The sequence below is a fragment of the Pelobates fuscus genome, chromosome 2 (genome assembly GCF_036172605.1).
Source record: "Pelobates fuscus isolate aPelFus1 chromosome 2, aPelFus1.pri, whole genome shotgun sequence".
Lineage (NCBI taxonomy): Eukaryota > Metazoa > Chordata > Amphibia > Anura > Pelobatidae > Pelobates > Pelobates fuscus.
This window is the reverse complement of record NC_086318.1, coordinates 16,236,434-16,247,146: the sequence shown is the minus strand read 5'-3', so window position 1 is coordinate 16,247,146 and position 10,713 is coordinate 16,236,434. Positions and strand designations below refer to the sequence as shown.

The window sequence follows — 10,713 nt, the reverse complement described above, 5'->3', positions numbered from 1 at the left end:
AATATAGAGACGGCTACAGTTCTGCGTCTGTTTATTCAGTGTTTTTTGAGTGGTAGTGCTAATGTAACCTGTGAGTTTGCATGTTTCCTCCATCTGCAGTTTTGCCTCATTGACTTGGGTCAGATTACCATACACACCAGGTTTCTAGAATCGAACAAGGTGTTTGTTTGTTTTTTTGGTGGGATCTCCTTCTCTAAAACATGGTTAATCCTGAAATCCTTAGTTTTAATTAGCCATTTGTACCCTGCTTGTGATTTATTTTTTCACAAATTTTTACTAAAGGTATTACAACATTTTGTCAAATACATCTCTTCTGGAAGGATATCCTGCTGCAAAGCAATCTGACGTTATTATAACATTTAATAGGTTTTTAAATGCAAGCTATTGGGACACCGTTCAAGCTGCTCGTTAAAGCTGCTCTGGTTCCTTGATGAGGCAGTTGCCCGCGAGTTAACATGTCCCGTGGAGAAGCACTCTGTCCTGTAAAGCCTCACCACAAAAAATTTAAATAAATAACAGCACTCGGAGTGGTGAGTTTAGTAAATGTTCATATCAGTTTAATACCTTCCGCGTCTCCTATCAGTGGACGTGTATATGGCAGCCATTTTAGGAACCGCACACCTGGGACACCTCTTTCAACAGGCGACAAGATTTGGCCCTGTAAAACTCTCCTGGATATTATGTACAATTTCTATGGATATGGCAGTGATTTATGTAACAGGGAGATGGAAGAAGATGCTTGGTCGGTCCTCTTGAAATTTGGGGCACTGCGCGGGCAAGCTAATGTGCCACCAGATAGGAGTGGTGAGTTTAGTATTGTTCTGATCAGTTTAATACCTTCCGCGTCTCCTATCAGTGGACGTGTATATGGCAGCGATTTTTAATTGTGGAATCACCTCCCCTTTTTAGGCCAAGGTTGGAAGATGCTTAGACCACTGGTATATTGGTGCCATCTTGGAGGATTTTTTTTTGGTTTGGTTTTTGAAGCCACAGTGCTGCACCAGTGGGCCTAAAAATTAGGCATGTACACATGCCTGAAAAATTTGGTATTGTTGCAGCCGCTGCTGTAGCAGTGGCCAGAAAAATTGATGCTTGTTTCACAGGCAGAAAGTGCCCTAAAACATGGCGGCTTGAACCCTAGTTGGTGGCGGATAAGTCACGCAAGTCAAACGTCATTCAGAGCTAAAATACAGCAGCATGTGGACCATTTTTAGCCCAAGGCAGCTCATCTCATCAGGCCTTTTTTAATCGAATGTATCGCCCAGTGTCAGTCCCTTCGGGATCCATCCCTCATTCATCTTAATAAAGGTGAGGTAATCTAGACTTTTTTGACCTAGGCGACTTCTCTTCTCAGTGACAATACCTCCTGCTGCACTGAAGGTCCTTTCTGACAGGACACTTGAAGCGGGGCAGGACAGAAGTTCTGTCGCAAATTGGGATAGCTCAGGCCACAGGTCAAGCCTGCACACCCAGTAGTCAAGGGGTTCATCGCTCCTCAGAGTGTCGATATCTGCAGTTAAAGCGAGGTAGTCTGCTACCTGTCGGTCGAGTCGCTCTCTGAGGGTGGATCCCGAAGGGCTGTGGCGATGCGTAGGACTTAAAAAGCTCTGCATGTCTGCATGTCCTCCATCAACAACACGTCTTTAAAGCGTCCTGTCCTTGCCGGCGTGGTCGTGGGAGGAGGAGGATGACTTCCACCTCTCCCCCTGTTAGATTCCCGTTGTGCTGTGACATCACCCTTATACGCTGTGTAAAGCATACTTTTTAATTTATTTTGCAAATGCTGCATCCTTTCCGACTTGTTGTAATTCGGTAACATTTCCGCCACTTTCTGCTTATACCGGGGGTCTAGTAGCGTGGACACCCAGTACAGGTCGTTCTCCTTCAGCCTTTTTATACGAGGGTCCCTCAACAGGCAGGACAGCATGAAAGACCCCATATGCACAAGGTTGGATGCCGAGCTACTCATTTCCCGTTCCTCCTCCTCACTGAAGTCATTGAAGGTATGTTCTTCCCCCCAGCCACGGGTACCAGATAGGTGACAACGAGCACCCTGGGATGCCTGTTGTGTTTGGTCTTGCTCCTCCTCCTCCTCAAAGCCACATTCCTCCTCTGACTTCTCTTCCTCACAATCCTCTTCTAGCGTTGCCGCAGGTCCAGCAAGCGATGCTGATAAGGCTGTTTCTGGTGGTGATGGTGACCACAACTCTTCCTCTTCACGCTCATCTACGGCCTGATCCAGCACTCTTCGCAGGGCACGCTCCAGGAAGAAAACAAATGGTATGATGTCGCTGATGGTGCCTTCGGTGTGACTGACTAGGTTTGTCACCTCTTGAAAAGGACGCATGAGCCTACAGGCATTGCGCATGAGCGTCCAGTAACGTGGCAAAAAAATTCCCAGCTCCCCAGAGGCTGTCCTAGCACCCCGGTCATACAAATATTCATTAACAGCTTTTTTCTGTTGGAGCAGGTGGTCAAACATTAGGAGTGTTGAATTCCAACGTGTAGGGCTGTCGCAAATCAAGCGCCTCACTGGCATGTTGTTTCGCCGCTGGATATCGGCAAAGTGAGCCATGGCCGTGTAGGAACGCCTGAAATGGCCACACACCTTCCTGGCCTGCTTCAGGACGTCCTGTAAGCCTGTGTACTTATGCACAAAGCGTTGTACGATCAGATTACACACATGTGCCATGCACGGCACATGTGTCAACTTGCCCAACTTCAATGCCGCTATCAAATTTTTTCCGTTGTCACACACCACTTTGCCGATATCCAGTTGCTGCGGAGTCAGCCACTTATCCACCTGTGCGTTCAGGGCGGACAGGAGTGCTTGTCCAGTGTGACTCTCTGCTTTCAAGCAAGTCAAACCCAAGACGGCGTGACACTGCCGTATCCGGGATGTGGAATAGTACCTGGGGAGCTGGGGGGGTGCCGTTGATGTGGAGCAAGACGCAGCAGCACAAGAGGACTCAGCCGAGGAGGTTATGGAAGAGGATGGAGTAGGAGGAGTAGAGGAGGTGGCAGCAGGACTGCCTGCAAGTCGTGGCGGTGTCACCAACTCCTCTGCAATGCCACGCATTCCATGCTTGTCAGCCGTCAGCAGGTATACCCAATGCGCAGCGTAGGTGATATACCTGCCTTCACCATGCTTTGCAGACCAGGTATCAGTGGTCAGATGGACCCTTGCTCCAACACTGTGTGCCAGACATGCCATGACTTCCTTTTGCACAATCGAGTACAGGTTGGGGATTGCCTTTTGTGAAAAGAAATTCCGGCCGGGTACCTTCCACTGCGGTGTCCCAATAGCTACAAATTTTTTGAACGCCTCAGACTCAACCAGATTGTATGGTAAAAGCTGGCGGTCTAATAGTTCAGACAAGCCAGCTGTCAGACACTGGGCAAGGGGGTGACTTGGTGACATTGGCTTCTTACGCTCAAACATGTCCTTGACAGACACATGACTGTGGGCAGATGAGCGGGAACTGCTCAAGGCGGGAGACGGAGTGGCGGATGGTTGAGAGGGGGCAAGGAGGACAGTAGTGGTTGACGTGGCTGAAGATGCTGGACCAGGAGGAGGATGGCGGCTTAGAGTAGGCGTGCTGCTTGTACTCATGTGTTGATCCCATAGGCGTTTGTGATGTGAGATCATGTGCCTACGCAAAGCAGTTGTACCTAGGTGGGTGTTGGACCTCCCACAACTCAGTTTCCTTTGGCACAGGTTGAAAATGGCATCGCTGTTGTCAGAGGCAGACACACAAAAAAAATTCCACACTGCTGAGCTCTGCAATGACGGCATTCTGGTGGTGGACACAGCATGCGTTGATTGGCGTGCTGTCGGGCTGACCCCAGGTGCCGATGCATGCTGTCTGACTGTGCCACTAGCTCCTTGCGACGACGCCCCCCTGCTTCCAACTCGTCTCCTCCTCCTCTCTGTCTCCCCATCTGAACTTTCGCCCTGTTCTTCTTCTTGCCGAGCGGGCACCCACGTGACATCCATGGACGCATCATCATCATCAACCGCTTGGCTTGTATCTGAAAACTCAGAAAAGGAAGCAGCAGCGGGTACAACATCATCATCACACCGTACCTCCATGTGTTTAATGCTGCCTGCCTGAGACATATCCCTGTTATCTACATCCTCTAGCAATAATGGTTGCTCATCACTCATTTCTTCAAACGGGTGTGTGAATAACTCCTCTGACATACCAAGTAAAGCAGCTGTGCTAGTTTTGGTGGTGGCGGCAGGCGGGTGAGTGGTATCTTGAGAGGTGCCTGAAGCTAAGCTGGAGGAGGATGGTGCGTCAAGGTTCCGAGCGAAGGCTGTAGAAGATTGGGTGTCCTCTGTTAGCCAGTCAACTATGTCCTCAGAACTTTTCAAGTTCAGGGTACGTGGCTTCTGAAAACTGGGCATTATTCTAGGGCAAAAGGGAATCACAGCACCACGACCACGACGGCCCCTGCGGGGTGGCCTGCCTCTGCCTGTCATTTTTTGGGGGATTAGTGGTACTATGCGTGCAAGCTACTGTGAGACCAGATATGAGTGGCAATGTGCACTGTAACAGTTCTGGAGAGCACACACTGTAGGCCTGACAGAGCCGCTTGAAGGACACTGACTGGCTGCTATTAGCTTACACTGGAAACCTTTTTTCTTTGTAAAAGCACGCTATAGAGACACCAGATATGATTGGCAATGTGAACTGTAACAGTTCTGGAGAGCACACGCTGAAGGAAGGACTGACAGAGCCGCTTGAAGGACACTGACATGCTGCTATTAGCTTACACTGGAAACCTTTTTTCTTTGTAAAAGCACGCTATAGAGACACCAGATATGATTGGCAATGTGCACTGTAACAGTTCTGCAGAGCACACGCTGAAGGAAGGACTGACAGAGCCGCTTGAAGGACACTGACTGGCTGCTATTAGCTTACACTGGAAACCTTTTTGCTTTGTAAAAGCACGCTATAGAGACACCAGATATGATTGGCAATGTGCACTGTAACAGTTCTGCAGAGCACACGCTGAAGGAAGGACTGACAGAGCCGCTTGAAGGACACTGACTGGCTGCTATTAGCTTACAATGGAAACCTTTTTTCTTTGTAAAAGCACGCTATAGAGACACCAGATATGATTGGCAATGTGCACTGTAACAGTTCTGCAGAGCACACGCTGAAGGAAGGACTGACAGAGCCGCTTGAAGGACACTGACTGGCTGCTATTAGCTTACACTGGAAACCTTTTTTCTTTGTAAAAGCACGCTATAGAGACACCAGATATGATTGGCAATGTGCACTGTAACAGTTCTGCAGAGCACACGCTGAAGGAAGGACTGACAGAGCCGCTTGAAGGACACTGACTGGCTGCTATTAGCTTAAAATGGAAACCTTTTTTCTTTGTAAAAGCACGCTATAGAGACACCAGATATGAGTGGCAATGTGCACTGTAACAGTTCTGCAGAGCACACGCTGAAGGAAGGACTGACAGAGCCGCTTGAAGGACACTGACTGGCTGCTATTAGCTTACACTGGAAACCTTTTTTCTTTGTAAAAGCACGCTATAGAGACACCAGATATGATTGGCAATGTGCACTGTAACAGTTCTGCAGAGCACACGCTGAAGGAAGGACTGACAGAGCCGCTTGAAGGACACTGACTGGCTGCTATTAGCTTAAAATGGAAACCTTTTTTCTTTGTAAAAGCACGCTATAGAGACACCAGATATGAGTGGCAATGTGCACTGTAACAGTTCTGCAGAGCACACACTGTAGGCCTGACACAACCGCTTGAAGACAAGTAACTGCTATTCAATCTTTAACAGTGAAAAAAATTTTTTGGTTTTAAATGCACGCTATAGAGACACCAGTTATGATTGGCAATGTGCACTGTAACAGTTCTGCAGAGCACACACTGTAGGCCTGACACACCCGCTTGACGACAAGTAACTGCTATTCAATCTATAACAGTGAAACTGTTATACTGACAGAGCCGCTTGAAGGACACTGACTGGCTGCTATTAGCTTACACTAGAAACCTTTTTTCTTTGTAAAAGCACGCTATAGAGACACCAGATATGATTGGCAATGTGCACTATAACAGTTCTGCAGAGCACACGCTGAAGGAAGGACTGACAGAGCCGCTTGAAGGACACTGACTGGCTGCTATTAGCTTACACTGGAAACCTTTTTTCTTTGTAAAAGCACGCTATAGAGACACCAGATATGATTGGCAATGTGCACTGTAACAGTTCTGCAGAGCACACGCTGAAGGAAGGACTGACAGAGCCGCTTGAAGGACACTGACTGGCTGCTATTAGCTTACAATGGAAACCTTTTTTCTTTGTAAAATCACGCTATAGAGAAACCAGATATGAGTGGCAATGTGCACTGTAACAGTTCTGCAGAGCACACACTGTAGGCCTGACACAACCGCTTGAAGACAAGTAACTGCTATTCAATCTTTAACAGTGAAAAAAACATTTTGGTTTTAAATGCACGCTATAGAGACACCAGATATGATTGGCAATGTGCACTGTAACAGTTCTGCAGAGCACACACTGTAGGCCTGACACACCCGCTTGACGACAAGTAACTGCTATTCAATCTATAACAGTGAAAATGTTATACTGACAGAGCTGCTTGAAGGACACTGACTGGCTGCTATTAGCTTACACTGGAAACCTTTTTTCTTTGTAAAAGCACGCTATAGAGACACCAGATATGATTGGCAATGTGCACTGTAACAGTTCTGCAGAGCACACGCTAAAGGAAGGACTGACAGAGCCGCTTGAAGGACACTGACTGGCTGCTATTAGCTTACACTGGAAACCTTTTTTCTTTGTAAAAGCACGCTAAAGAGACACCAGATATGATTGGCAATGTGCACTGTAACAGTTCTGCAGAGCACACGCTGAAGGAAGGACTGACAGAGCCGCTTGAAGGACACTGACTGGCTGCTATTAGCTTACAATGGAAACCTTTTTTCTTTGTAAAAGCACGCTATAGAGACACCAGATATGATTGGCAATGTGCACTGTAGCAGTTCTGCAGAGCACACACTGTAGGCCTGACACACCCGCTTGACGACAAGTAACTGCTATTCAATCTATAACAGTGAAAAAAAAATTTGGTTTTAAATGCACGCTATAGAGACACCAGATATGATTGGCAATGTGCACTGTAACAGTTCTGGAGAGCACACACTGTAGGCCTGACAGAGCCGCTTGAAGGACACTGACCGGCTGCTATTAGCTTACACTGGAAACCTTTTTTCTTTGTAAAAGCACGCTATAGAGACACCAGATATGATTGGCAATGTGCACTGTAACAGTTCTGGAGAGCACACACTGTAGGCCTGACAGAGCCGCTTGAAGGACACTGACTGGCTGCTATTAGCTTACACTGGAAACCTTTTTTCTTTGTAAAAGCACGCTACAGAGACACCAGATATGAGTGGCAACTGTCAAAGTACGCTGGCACAGGTCTGCAGAGCACACGGTGAAGGAGGCCTGACACCCAGACGCTTGCAGACAACTAACTGCTCTTCTATTACAGTGAAAAAAAATATTTTTTTTTAAAATCTAAAGCTTAAGCTATTGTCACAAAAGATATGAGTGGTGGCACTGACTGTGCAAATGGGCACAGCATCCGGCCTGACACAGAAGATGGCAGGCAGGCAACTGCTCTTCTATTACAGTGAAAAAATTTTTTTTTTTTTTTAAATCTAAAGCTTAAGCTATTGTAAAAACAGATATGAGTGGTGGCACTGGGCAAGTGGGCACAGTATCCACTGTGAGCCTCACACAGAAGCTGGCAGGCAACTGCTCTTCTATTACAGTAAAAAAAAGGTTGTTTTTTTAAATCTAAAGCTTAAGCTATTGTAAAAACAGATATGAGTGGTGGCACTGGGCAATTGGGCACAGTATCCACTGTGAGCCTCACACAGAAGCTGGCAGGCAGGCAACTGCTCTTCTATTACAGTAAAAAAAAAATATTTTTTTTAAATCTAAAGCTTAAGCTATTGTAAAAACAGATATGAGTGGTGGCACTGGGCAAGTGGGCACAGTATCCACTGTGAGCCTCACACAGAAGCTGGCAGGCAGGCAACTACTCTTCTATTACAGTGAAAAAAAAATATTTATTAAATCTAAAGCTTAAGCTATTGTCACAACAGATATGAGTGGTGGCACTGGGCAAGTGGGCACAGTATCCACTGTGAGCCTCACACAGAAGCTGGCAGGCAGGCAACTGCTCTTCTATTATAGTGAAAAAAAATTATTATTTTTTAACCAGGCTAGCGGTATTCCCGAGCGTGACTCGGGGTTAATTTTCGCTGCCAGAAGCGGTAACCCCGAGTCACGCTCGGGGTAGATAACAGAGCTGGCAGCAGAGTCTCCTTACCTTCTCCTTGCGATCCAGCGATGTCCCCGCGCTGTGATTGCCGGTGAGAGCCCCGGCGGATGCCTCCATCTGACTTCCTGGTTCCGTCTCTGTGAGCCGCAGAGGCTCATGGGGGCGGAACTGGGCGGGTAATTCAAATGTTTCAAGCATAAAAGTGACACACACACATAAAGTTAGGTGATACAGTGAAATCCTGTCAGATTACATTGTATCACCTCAGATTTGACACAGTATGACCTCAGATTTGAAATTTGATCATCCTACACTGCCCTGCCTGCCCTTTTTGCTGTAATTTCTGCCCATAAAATAAATTTTTTACCATGGCATCAAAGCGTCACTTTAGCATCTCCAAAGCGGGTTTGGATCAGATGAGTGACAGCGGAAGCGACACAGAGCCCCTCGCAGAATTGAGCGACTGCGATAGCGATTCGTGGCAAGAGTCGTCATCCGACTCTGACAGTGACCAGAGAAGTGGCGACAGCGATGATTCTGCACCCGAGCTCAGTGATGTGCGCACTTGGTGCCTTATTGATTGCGGTATGGATGAGGTACCGCCGCCAAGATTTCCGTTTACTGGATCACCTGGGATGAAGGTAGACGTTGAGCACAATGATCCTTTGGCATACCTAAAATTATTTCTCACAGATGACGTCATTGAAAAGATTGTCACGGAGACAAATCGCTACAACGAGCAGCAATCAGCTACTCTGCATAGCAAGTTTTCCAGGAACAGAAAATGGGAACCGGTATATTATTTATTAGATTATAATTCATGATTTTATGTTTCGAACTTTATCACATCTGAGAGTACTTTTGGTCAGGTTTAAGAAAGTAATTACTGGCCTACAATACATAACACCAAATTTCCATGCAAAAAAATGGTACCGCTTTTGGTACAAAATTCCTGACATAATCATACCGCCAGGGAGGTTAAATCTAAAGCTTAAGCTATTGTCACAACAGATATGAGTGGTGGCACTGGGCAAGTGGGCACAGTATCCACTGTGAGCCTCACACAGAAGCTGGCAGGCAGGCAACTGCTCTTCTATTACAGTGAAAAAAAAATATTATTTTTTAAATCTAAAGCTTAAGCTATTGTCACAACAGATATGAGTGGTGGCACTGGGCAAGTGGGCACAGTATCCACTGTGAGCCTCACACAGAAGCTGGCAGGCAGGCAACTGCTCTTCTATTACAGTGAAAAAAAAATATTATTTTTTAATCTAAAGCTTAAGCTATTGTAAAAACAGATATGAGTGGTGGCACTGGGCAAGTGGGCACAGTATCCACTGTGAGCCTCACACAGAAGCTGGCAGGCAGGCAACTGCTCTTCTATTACAGTAAAAAAAAAATGTTTTTTTAATCTAAAGCTTAAGCTATTGTAAAAACAGATATGAGTGGTGGCACTGGGCAAGTGGGCACAGTATCCACTGTGAGCCTCACACAGAAGCTGGCAGGCAGGCACCTGCAATTACATTACACAGAAAAAAAACAAAAACAGCCTGATGTTCGCCGGGAACTGTTCGCCGGCGAACAGTTTGGTACATCACTAATTAACTGCCTTAATTATATCACAGGCAGAGGGGAGGGATTGTTTACTGTATGTGTGTAGATTTGGAAATGATTGACTGGACAGATCAAACGTTTGACAAGAATACAATTTCACATCAACAGACTGTTTTCTTCCTCTATGTATGTTGAAGGAAATAGGCATTTGAATCTGGGGACTTTTTAAATACGATGGGTATGCAGCAAACACCTTCCCCCAATTTTCCTGCGCAAAGTGGGCATTGTGGCAGTTTCTGTAGTGTAGTGGTTATCACGTTCGCCTCACACGGGAAAGGTCCCAGGTTCGAAACCTGGCAGAAACATTATTTAATTTTTGCTAAATCTGCTGACGTTAGAAGTCTTCTGAATTGGAAATGTACCTGCTTGACTATGAATCTAAAAATCACGTATACTCGGCAAGACGTAAGCGATCTGTTAGCTGAATTAAGTGGTTTCCAAAAACCTGAAGCTAATGTTGTCTGAGAAAAAGCTGAATTGCACTCATTAAATCAGCATGCGCCATGTGCAAGTACCGAATGCAAGACAGCATTTTCTGTCTTGCATTCAGTGCTTGCACATGGCGCATGCTACTCCGGTCTCAACAGGTATGTGCACAGCTGTACTTTCTTTAGTGTAGTGGTTATCACGTTTGTCTAAAATGCAAAAGATCCCCGGTTTGAAACCGGGCAGAAACATTGCATTCGTTGTCTTTTGGATTCCTTTTTGTTAGAATGCGGCTTTTCAAAGTCTCTTTGCAAATTTCAAGTGCATCT

General features: G+C 46.2%; 1 non-coding gene across 1 annotated transcript; it reads left to right on the top strand.

Moving 5' to 3' along the window:
• Positions 1–10,190: 10,190 nt before the first annotated feature.
• Positions 10,191–10,263, top strand: TRNAV-CAC (transfer RNA valine (anticodon CAC)). The gene has a single exon. It is a non-coding gene; the product is annotated as a tRNA-Val (tRNA).
• Positions 10,264–10,713: the final 450 nt, after the last annotated feature.